Source organism: Pristis pectinata, chromosome 7, assembly GCF_009764475.1.
Source record: "Pristis pectinata isolate sPriPec2 chromosome 7, sPriPec2.1.pri, whole genome shotgun sequence".
NCBI lineage: Eukaryota > Metazoa > Chordata > Chondrichthyes > Rhinopristiformes > Pristidae > Pristis > Pristis pectinata.
This window is the reverse complement of record NC_067411.1, coordinates 57,522,188-57,534,186: the sequence shown is the minus strand read 5'-3', so window position 1 is coordinate 57,534,186 and position 11,999 is coordinate 57,522,188. Positions and strand designations below refer to the sequence as shown.

At 42.5% G+C, this 11,999-nt stretch overlaps 1 long non-coding RNA gene across 2 annotated transcripts in view; it reads right to left on the bottom strand.

Annotated features, from left to right (window-relative positions):
* Positions 1-4,118: 4,118 nt before the first annotated feature.
* LOC127572729 (uncharacterized) overlaps positions 4,119-11,999 on the bottom strand; it is a 44,225-nt gene continuing 36,344 nt past the window's right edge. For both annotated transcript variants that reach the window (XR_007956666.1, XR_007956665.1), the window contains 2 exons: positions 11,238-11,358; positions 4,119-4,649 (listed from right to left, as the gene is read on the bottom strand). This is a non-coding gene — a long non-coding RNA (uncharacterized LOC127572729). The remainder of the gene's footprint in view (positions 4,650-11,237; positions 11,359-11,999) is intronic.

Below are 11,999 nucleotides of genomic sequence, written 5' to 3'. Positions count from 1 at the left end.
AAATGGGCAGAGAAAGAATGGGGGGAAGAGAAAAGGATGTGGAAAAGAAAAAAAAGGCAGGACGGGAGAAAGAGGGAGGAAGAAAGAGAAAGAAGGAAAAGAACATTGTCAAATTGGCAGAATGTAACAAATTATATCCCCAGTGACGTTTACCAAGGCTTTTCACTATATTCATCACTGTTTGCTGACAACAACAGTTTTCAGTGCAGAGCTGGGGGAGGAAGTGTAGGACAAAAAGACTATATGGAGATAGGCTAAGACAGATCAGATGATAAGGACCATGAGTACAGGCCATTAGCAAGACATTTTAAAGAAAGGAAATAAGAAAGGGACACAACATTGATAATGGTAAACATGAGAGTTTACATGAAGTTGGAAAATTCACTGTTCATTCCAGAGGGTTGCAAAGTGCTCGGACAGAAGAGTTGTTCCCCTTGTTTACATTGGCTCTCACTGTGGCAGTAGAGGAAGTCATAAACAGACAGGTTGGAGTGGGAGTAGGACTGAGAATTAAAGTAGCAAGCAACAGGAAGCTCAGGATCACATTTGCAGAGTGAGCGCAGCTGCTCTGCAAAGTGATCACACAATCTGTGTTTGGTTTCCCCAGCATAGCAGTGGCCACATTGTAAACACCAAAGGCAGTAGACTAGATTGGAAAAAGTGCAAGTGAATCACTGCTTCACCTGGAATGGTTTGGGTCCCTGGACGGTGGGAAGGGGAAAGGTGAATGGGCAGGCGTTGCATCTCCTCCAGTTGCATGGGAAGGTGCCGTGGGATTGGAAGTGGTGGATGGGGACAGAAGAATGGATCAGGGAGTCATAAAGTGGGGGGTCCCTGTAAAATGCAGAAAGGGGAGGACAGGGGTTGATGTGACTGGTGGTGGGAATATGTTGGAGCTGGCAGAAATTAAACCAGTTCTGACAATTTGAGAGGTCACCAGCAAATCAAAAAGAACAAGCAATTCTGTGAAGCTATCTGCAGGCACTCTTGCCTTCACCACTAAACCAGTGGAAAAGTCCATCTTAAGCTTGTTTAGTGAATACCATAGTGATAAATGCCTTGCGCACTTTCTGTGGTGAATGTTCATTGGTTTTGTTCATTCTACTAGAGCTGGATCACATGCTTCAGTTAACTTCACATCAGCATTTTCAAAGTGCTGACCCCAAGTGCTGGCTGGTACTGCCAGCCTGGTCCATGTAGCCCTGCAGACTGTGTAGGTCCAGCTTCTCATTCTGATTGACATTAGACATTTTTATGTCGGTAATCTTAAGAAATCAAATTTGTGATAGACTTGCTTCACAAATAAAATATATAAAAATTAAAGCAAATATGCACACACAGTATTATGAAGGCTAGCTACTTGGATACACAAATTCCCCAGGTGGACAGGTTTGCAACTCCTCTCTCTCTTTCTCATGCAACCACTCCTGTTTCACCCCTGGGAACAGTGGCAGTGGATCACTTAAATAGGAGCTTCAGTCAGGGAAGTGAACTGGTCATTCATGGGAAGTTTGAAGACAAACCAGACTGCAGATGCTGGAATCTAGAACAACAAACAATGCTGGAAGAACTCAGTGGGTCAAGCATCAAATGAGGAGGCAAAAGGTGTAAGTCAATGATGCAGGATCTGCACCTGAAACGTTAAGATACACCTTTTGCCTCCACAGATGCTGCTTGACTTGCTGAGTACTTCCAGTGTTCTGTTTTTTTATTCACTGGGAAGTTGTTTCTCATGGGATCATTGGCAGATTGACCTCTGGTTTAACTCATAGCAAGGGGAGGTAAAAAGTTGGGAAGGGGACTCTACTGTCAGCTGTTACATTAAAATGTTATTATCTCTCAGTCTTAAATAAAGGCATTTCACTACTGGACAAGGAACTCTGGTTAGTTATCATTTACTTGAAATCCCTAGTCAGTATTTCTGCCCAACTGGCAATAATCATATTGTCAGCCTCTTGTAAGGGATGTGGGAGACACCCATCCAACACATAACAACTAACCGACTTCATTAAGCACTACCTTCCCCAAATGTCTGTGGATTCCACATTGGCAAGTCATCCTCAAGCCAAAGAAGACGACTTTTTAAATACTTTATTGTAATTGAAGTCTTTTGAGACATCCTGAGGTTATGAAAGATGTAATTGAAATATGAGCTCTTCCAATAATGTTTTTACTAAGTCGTGGCTGCCAAAGTAACATTCCCAGAGGAATGAAAACAACAACGCAAAATTCTCAGGCTGTTCAGACAGATAAATAATGTGTCATCATCATTTTATAATGAATGTTAAGAAGGCAAATTATCCTGACAGAATTTAGTTTTATGATTTCCAATCAATCAAGTCTGTTCTTGACAAAATTAGATGGTCTGAAGAGGTGCCAAATTAAGAGTATTTACAGCAAGTAAAGGAGAATACTTCAACCAGGCAGAATTCCAATAACGGGCTAATGGTGTGTGCTTTGGAATTGCTTAATTGATTGTTGGGAAATGGGCATCACTGCTAAAGCTGGCTTCAAGATGTGGGAAATGTTTAATGTTCTCTAGAGCCTTCCTAAGTATCTGAATTATCAGGGCTGGGAACTGCTCATTGGGAGCTTATTGATTGAGAATCCTAATCTTTTGAGTCTATACCAATTTCCTAAATAACTTGGCAAATATACGGTTTTTGAGGGAGCAGAGTGAAGCTTGGGACAGTTTTGTTTCTGGATTGCAACCAGTTGGTGTCAGATAGTTTAACAAATATAGGTTTTGAATAAAGGATGTCAAGAACACAACATTTCCATTAGGCAATGAGGCAACTGTCTTTGCATTTTGTCTTAACCCAATGAGGTTTCAAATGAATCCTTTACCGAGAATCACTGTTTGCAGATTGTCAGTGTAGCTGACATTGGAGAAAGGCAATATTGTCTTAAGTGCAGCATTTGGTTGTCTGCTTTTCAATGACCACAACATTCAATCGAAAGCCCAACTCATGGTTTAAAAAACAGCAGCAAAACCCTCCTTACCCAATGAAGTGGGATGTGGGCAAATATAGGAGTCATCTCAAAGGATATGAAAAGTATCTTCAACACCACTGCAGAGAATCACACATATTCATTCAAAGGCAGATGGATCAACACCAGATCCTGCCCCAGGCAAGCACTATTGTAGAAGCAATGGCTAACCCCCATTAACTTTGCCATCCTCTGGACTTTAAAAGCAGTGTTTTACCTGAGCTCAAGAAAGGGCAGAGAAGCTGTTTCATGGATCTCATCAAGGCAAACATGAAGAGGTATGATGCTGACAGCAACTTGTGGAAAACTATGGCTCAGGACATACGTGTTAGGCTGAGAGACTGGTGAAAGGATCTCTGCACCTTGAACCATGAAATGGCGACAGGAAATGGGAGTGCCAAAATTCCCCATCCACAACCTGTCCCTTATGTTTCAAGTACAACCCTATCCATATGAGAGGCTCTGTACCAATGAACCCTTGGCTTTGGAGCTTGTCAGGCCCTTGCCAAGACTGGTCCGCTCCTACCGTGCTGGAGCAGACTACAGCTGGGATATGCTTCAAGTGGGATACAAGGGACTGAAATTCTAGGGATCAGAAAGTTGCAGGTACCTCCCACAGGGCAGGTGGATGGATGTAGAAGCTGGGTTTTAGGCAAGGTTAGGATCCAATGAGTTTTCATGTGGTGTAAAAATAGGCCAGAGTCCTTATTGAGTTGGTATGCGCAAACCAGTATTCTTCCTGAGCCTTTCCCCACCTTCAGATACTCTTCTGAGTACAAGTCTGGGGAATTTAAATAGCTACACTCTCCTTAGTTTTAATAGTACATAAGACAGACTTCAACCAAGATGTTGTTTGAGTTTTACCATGGGATCTGTGACACAGCTCCAAATGTTCACTAAAGGAGGAGAATCTAATATAACATCTTTTTGCTTCCTGCAGGGCATTCATTAAGTTCCTCTACCCTTCTTCACATCTTGCAGTTGGAGTGTGTTGGCTCTGCCTTTAGATGGGTGAGAAGCTCTTGGCAGTCTGTCCCTAAAATTGGGACAAACACATTTCTTTAACTTGTGACAGGGCTGATGGTTCATGCCCTAACTGATAGAATCCTGCTCTATAGAATGTTTGCCAAAGTTTAGGCAATCCTGGGATTTCAGGTTGAAATGTTCTATTGTGACTGTGCCTCTCTTTCTGAACAGCGTGATCATTCTGACATCGCTAATGACCCAGTTCCATGTGATTTTTTCCAGCTGCCCATTTAACACAGACACTAGAAACAGCTTTGCTGTGAATGCATTTGGCGCTCACACAATTTGAAGAAACACAAAACATTGTTTATCTCCTGACAGCAAAAAGAGAAAGAAATTACAGTCCTCACTCCAAAACAAAACTGACAAAAAAATCTAGCAAGAACTGCAATTTATTCCACACACAAGCAGATTCTGGTTAAAACGTTCAGTGAGGACTCAATACCAATCATCATGAATTCACATTGTTGCAAACCTAATAAATGACCTTTTTTTTTGTTGGAGTAAAGCTCACAAAGCATTCTGAGTTGGCGATTCCTTTGCTTTGACGAGGTTTAGTTTTTCAGTCAGCTGTGCATGTGATGGTGTTGCCGAGTTGTTCTAGAAATCATCATCATCGTTGTCCATATAATCTGAGGGGATATTTAAAAGCAGAGGCTGGAAGTCATAATGCGCCTAAACACACATTAAAGCAACAATGCATGGGGAGTGGGTCTTGCACTGGTTTTGTTTCATGTCCCCAGGCTCCTAGACTGTACTGCACACAAGGCTTAAGTTTCTCTGCATGGGGGAATACAGCAGACATGTGCCATGGAGGAAATGGGAGGCTGTGGAGGTTGTCTGGGAGTGGTTGGGGGGGAGGGGGTGGAAAAGGGGAAATAGTCAAGGGAAAGATCAGAGGAGCAGGGAGAGGATCACATTGAGGGGTCAGTGGGGGAGGGTGACAAAGGTTTGTGAGGAAGGGAGAGAAGATCCTGGAGGAGCATGGGGTTGGGCTGTGTAGAAGGTAAAGTGGGTGGAGAGAGCAAGAAATGCCACCAATATGGTTGGGGAGCGATTGGGATTTGATCATGGGACTCAACACTGAATGGGATGTGACAGCGATCACCATCCTAGAAGAAGTGGAGACCACAGACCTCCTGAAAGCAGGTGGGTTAGCTGCTGGAAGTAATGCTGAATCTGGCTCTAACCCACAGGTCCCATTGTTCAAACTCCAAGCCATTCAAAGGTCTTGATAAAATTTAATGTATGGGAATCAAAACATACCCCATTCACCCAGCATTCATGATTGCGAGAACAGAGGATGCAGGCAGAAGTTCTGTAAATCTGATACTGGCACACCAAATAACCAGTTGTCTTTGTGACAAAAGGTAATGGTCAACATACTGTGGGACTGAAAGGTTGTGCCACAAGGTTTGTAGAGTTCCATGAGATCCTTTGCACTTTGTGTTGCTTTTCCTTCACTGACAAGTCTGCTATGTGGGATTTTGTCAATAGCTTTGCTAAAACTGATGTAGAATACATCAAACATGTGAGCTTCATGGTGTCTCCAAGTTGCCTTCTCTAAAAAAATCTCCAATCAGGTCAGCCAGAGGATTTATCTCTCATCATCTTCAAAGCAGGCTGGAAGTGTGATGCCAGGATGAGATCAGTTCCAGGAACATTCATTTGATTGGCACCCCTGAACATCCATTTCCTTCATTCCTGCTACACAATGGCTGCAGTCTGCACAATTAACCAGACAGCAGTTGCACTGCAGCAACTCGCCTAGACCTGTTGACACACGTTAAAAATTTCTGTGATGTGAAATTCTATGGAATTGAATTATTTTCAATAGCCATGTAGCAGACGAGTTTTCACATTAATGCCTTTCTCTCACAGTCTCTCTGCATTAGATGTGGGAGGTAGTTGGGAACAAATGCTTTATTCAGCCACTTGGGTGGTTTCATCAAGGTCTGCTGGAGTAATTGATGAACAGTCTACCATATTCAGAAAGCAGAGGCTTTCTTGGGAAGGTGCTGTTGATGTGTAGAAATAATTTCTCATATTCTTACTATAACACAGAAGGAGAACATTCAGCTCACTGAGTCTATACAGGGTCCCAGCAGAGCATTCAGTCCAATTCCCCTTATTCTCCTGTAGCCCTTTGACTGAGCTCATAACATAAATAAGAAAATCAACCTATTTAATTTCAGAAGTTTTCTGAAATACTTGTACCAGATCTGTGCCTCAGTTTGTCTGATAGCCACATGTTAGGTGTTACGGACTCAGTGAAAGTCCCTTTAAGATAGAGAGTGTGTGTGTATGTGTGTGTGGGGCGTGCTTACGTCAATAGAAGATAAAGGACGTAATGACGTTGTTGAAGAAGTTAGAAGAAGAAGAAAGAGAGAGAGAGAAGGGAGAGAGACACCAGCCTGCTTGTTTTCTCTATCGATGGATGAGAAACAATAACTGTGTTTGCCACTGAAATCCATGTATGGAAGTTGGAAGTAATCCGGTGGAGTTCACTTTGTTGCTGACCTGTAGAAGGAAACAGGTATTTGTGTGTGGACGACCACGGTTCGGATGCTTTTCGGGGTGAGGAAGTCACTACCGAGTAAACACTGAAGTGTCGTTTGGGTTCCATCGTGGAACATTTGGATTTCGTATGTACTCTCTCTATGTTTTTCTACATCTACATCTTATCTTCAGACAACGGTGGTTGTTGAAGAAGCCCTTGCTCATGTTTCACCTTATGGCTTGCGGAACTGAACTTTAAGAACCATTCAGGAACTGGGAGTTTTGGACTTTGTCACACACACACACGAAGAGTTTAGTTTTGGGGTTAACGTTCGAGGTTTAACATTTTTGAATTCTAACATACTAACATTTTTACTTTTATTTTACGTATTATCATAAGTAGTGATTAATAAAATAGTTTTTAACACTGAATCATGCTCAGTGTGTTTCTTTTGTTGCTGGTTTGTGACATAGGTATCTTTTGACAGTGAGCTGCAAGCCATAGACATCTATTTTTAAATCCTTGCCATTGCTTCCCTGGGCTGTGATGCAGTTTTCCCATTTGATGGACACTGGTGAATGTTGACAGGATTTTACTGCCTTAAGATGTAAGGGAAAATTGAATTGTTGGCTTTTCATCTGGAGAGTAATTGCAAGGAATGGTGCTTCCAGAAGATTGTTATGAAGAGGAATGACTTCCCTGGAAGCACCTTTCCATACTATAGGGGACATAAACACAAATCACAAAACCTCACAGGTGATTAACACTGTACAATCAGCAAACCAAACTCTGTGGTTTCTTTGTAGGGGCACAGAATCGAGAAGCATAAAATTTGCATCAAATTCTCATCAGGTCACGCATGCTGCACTGAGCACAATGTCAGAATATTGGACAGGAGCAAAATAAACATCTTTTTGTTTGGCCATGTTAACCACTTCGATTGCAAACCATTTAGAGTTACACCATTTAAACACACTGATAATGCAAGTCAGAAGTTAATTACATAGTGGATCATTGACCAATTAGGATAAGCTAATACTGAGGAAGAGCTGGGACAACAGAGAGTCAGAAATGTGTCAATGTCCCGCACAAAGTGCAAAAATCAGATTGTCTGCAATGGAGGCATTTCAGTTAACACGTGGACTAGCAGCAAGATTATATTAACCAATTAAAAATCTGGAACTTCCCCTTATGTTCATTTGAAATGATAAACAACAAACTACAATTTAGATTAACAAAATGTCAAGCAAATAGGATGACTATTATTTGTTCTTCAGAGGAGGTTCAGGAGGTAGGATGGGTGTAGTTAACTTTTCATGAGACAAGAATGCAGTCTACAGCTTTTTTTATTGGAAGCAGAGTCAAGTGATTCAAGTTGTAGGGGTCAAAGTCAAGAGTCAAGCTGTAGCATGCGGAGTCAAGGCAACAATGGAGCAACAGATTCTTAAATGTTTCATCGACCCCCAGACGCCCTGTTTTTTCTGTGGCCTGGACAAGTCTATGTTCCATACATATATGTAACATGAGAGGCTGCAGCCCCTCTTAAGTTTTTGAAAGAACTGCTCCTCAGAATCAGTCTGTATTTAAACCCCATGCTCCTTATCTTTGGACAGCCAGTGGGGAGTGGGGTGAGTCAGTCGAGACTTCCACAGTGGTCTACTCCTGGGCCTTGACACTGTGGCCGTTCATGGGTCTAGGCAGCTGGCCATTGAGAGGTCCACCAATGCTCACTGCCTGCCCACCTCTCTTCCAAGGTTTCATCCATGCTGGCTGTCCTTGGAGAGGGAGCAGGTGGTATCTGCTGGCTCACTGGAGGCCTTCCAGGACCAGTGGGTACTGTAGGGCTGGATCACATTCTGCTTACAGTTGACAACATTTTAATTTAAGCATTGTGTTAATGTTATAAATTAAGTTACTTTAAAATGAAAAGAAACAAAAAAAACTCAAAATGATGAGTTTTGAGAGGATAACTAGTAAGAGGGTGGGACCACTCAAGGATAAAGGAAGGAATTTATGCTTGGAGTCAGAGGATGTGGGTGAGGTACTAAATGAGTACTTTGCATTGGTATTCACCAAGAAGGAAATGGAGGATAGTGAGATCAGTGTGGGGTATACTAATATGTTGGAGAACTTTGAGATCAAAGAGGTGGTGGTGTTGGGTCTCTTGAAGATCATCAAGGTGGGTAAGTCCCCAGGGCCTGATGGGATTTTTGAGAGAGGCAAGAGGAGATTGCTGGGGCCTTGACCATGACCTTTGTATCCTCTCTAGCCACAGGCGAGGTCCCAGAGGACTGGAGAATAACCAATGTTTTTCCTTTGTTCGAGAAGGGAGATAGGGAAAATCCAAGGAACTATAAGCCAGTGAGCCTCACATCAGTGGTAGGGAAGCAATTAGAGAGGATTCTTAGAGATAGGATTTATGTGCATTTTGAAAGGCATGGCCTGATTACGGACAGTCAGTATGACTTTGTGCAGGTCAGGTCATGTCTTACAAACTTGTGAGTTCTTTGAGGAGGTGACCAAGGTGATTGATGAGGGTAGGGCAGTGGATGTTGTCTACATGGACTTTAGTAAGGCATTTGACAAGGTCCCTCATGGTAGGCTGATCCAGAAGATTAAGATGCATGTGATCCATAGTGACCCAGTAGTTTGGATTCAGAATTGCCTTGGCCATAGAAGACAGAGGGTAGTTGTGGAGGGGTGTTATTCTGGCTGGAGGTCTGTGACCAGTGGTGTTCCACAGGGATCAGTGCTGAGACTTCTGTTGTTTGACATATATATAAATGACTTGGACAAAAATGTACATGGGTTGGTTAGCAAATTTGTAGATGAAAGAAAAATTGGTGTTGCAGACAGTGAAGAAGGTTGTCAAAGGACACATCTGGATATGATTCAATCACAGATGTGGGCAGAGAAATGGCAGATGGAGTTTAATCTGGGCAAGTGTGAGGTGTTGCACTTTGGGAGGTCAAACATAAGAGGAAAATATACAATTAATGGCAGGACCTTTAACAGCAGTGATGTACAGAGGGATCTTGTGGTCCAAATCCATAGCTCCCAGAATGTGGCAACTCAAGTAGATAGGGTATAGAACCCTTGTTGATGAGGGATATTGAGTCTCTGGTCTGGAAAGAGGAGGCATATGTCAGGCATGGCAGTTGGAATCAAACAAATTCCTTGAGGTGCATAAGGGATGTAAGAAGGAAATCAGGAAGGCAAAAAGATAACATGAGATATTCTTGGCAAAAAAAAAGGAGAATTGTAAGAGGTTCCATAAGTATATTAAGAGCAAAAGTGACTAGGGAGAGAATAAATCTCATTAAGGATCAGCGTGGTCCTCTATGTGTGGAGCCATAGGATATAGGTGAGGCCTTAAATGAATACTTCTCATCTGTACTTACCATTGGAGAAGGTCATGGAAGCTAGTGAGTTCAGAGATGTTGTGAAACATATTGATGTTACAAAAGAGGAGGTGTTGGGTGCACAATAATGGATAAATTCCCAAGGCCTGACCAAATGTATCCTAGGACATTGTGGGAAGCAAGGGAAGAAGTTGTTGAGGCCCTGGCAGAGACTCTTGTATCGTCATTGACCATGGGTGAGGTAGTGGAAGACTGGAGGTGGCTAAATATGTGCCTTTATTTTAAAAATGGCTGCAAGCCAGGATCTATCTGCATTTGGAAAAGCAAGGGCTGATTAGGGATTGCCAGCATAGCTTTGTGCATTCAAAATGGTTTCTCTTGAATTTGTTTGATTTTTTGAAGAACTGACCAAGAGGATTGATGAGGGCAGGGTGGTGGACATTGTCTACGTAGCACGACCTTTGACAAAGCTCTGCATGGGAGGATGGTGTGGAAGGTGAGATCACATGGGATCCAGGGTGAGCTAGCCAAATAAATAGAAAATTGGCTCAGTGGAAGGAGTCAGAGGGTGGCAGTGGAGAGTTGTTTTCCAGATTGGAGGCCTGTGACCAGTGATGTGCCACAGGAATCGATGTTGGGTCCCCTGTTGTTTGTCATATATTTTAACGATTTGAATAAGAAAGTAAGTGACATGATTAATAAGTTTGCAGATGACACCAAAATTGGCAGTACAGTGGACAGTGAAGAAGATTGTCAAGGCTTACAACAGGATTTAGATCAAGTAGGAAAGTGGGCAAGGAAATGTCAGATGGAATTCAACTCAGACAAGTGCCACATGATGCATTTTGGAAAGTTAAGCCAGGGTCCTGAGGAGTATTATAGAGGTGAATGTTTGTGGATGGGGTGCCTGTTAAGCAGGGTGCAATGTCCTGTGTGGTGCCAAGCTTCTTGAGTGTTGTTGAGGCTGCACTCATACAGGCAAGTGGAGAGTATTCCATCACATTCCTGTCTTGAACCTGTAGGAGGAGGACAGGCTTTGGGGAGTTAGGAAGTGAGTTACTCGCTGCAGGATTCCTATCTTCTGACCTGCTCTTCTCATCACATTGCGTATATAGGCTACTTCAGTTCAGTTTCTGGTCAATGGTAACCCCCAGGATATTAATAGTGGGGGATTTGTTCTCCCTTGTTGGATATCACCATCGCCTGGAATTTGTGGGGCATGAATGTTACTTGCCACCTATTAGCCCAGGCCTGGATATTGTCCAAATCTTGCTGTATTTGAATGTGGACTGCCTCATTATTTGGGGATTTGAATGGTGCTGAGCATTGTACAATCAGTGAACATTGCCACTTCTTACCTTGCGACTGAAGGAAGGTTATTGATGAACCTGCTGAAGACAGTTGGCCCTAGGACACTACCCTGAGGAACTCCTGCAGTGGTGAAGAAACATTTAGGATGGCACTGAGAATCTTGAGTTCCTGCATTTGAAGCACACAGAATCCCTGCTTAAATGGTGAAGGAACACATCGCTTCCTGAATTACCCACCCATCTGCACCAGCAAACACTTCCTGTCCCACCTGCAGGCCCCATCACTCACCTCAGGACTTACAAACATGGAGTGGAAACAAGTTATCCTCAATCACAAAGGACTGTCAAAGAAGATGACAAAGGAGAGAGAGAGAGAGAGAGGAGGAGGAGGTGCTAATGAAGGAGACAAACATTGCCCACTCTTACTAGATGATCTTGTTCTTGTGAAAAATACATCAGCCAAGGAAAGCACATGTGCAATGTAAGTATAACTTGGCACAGTAAAAACTCAAAGTGTGAGCCAACCTTAATTATATTTAAATCTCTTTTTGAAGAGTTGGTACAACACGTCTTTTTCATTAATCAGAGTATGGATTTTGGAGTCAAAAGAACTTTTAACTCATGCATGAATTGTAGATGTTTAAATCTAAGCTTGTATTTGTCTGGTCTTTTTTTGTCTAGACTTTTTTTGAAAATCAGGATAAAGAGCTGCTTACATTAAATGTGGAACTTATGTTCAATGGGGATAAAAGAAATCATTTCCCTAAGTTACAGGATAATGTTATTTTGTGCTCCTAGCCCTCACATTAA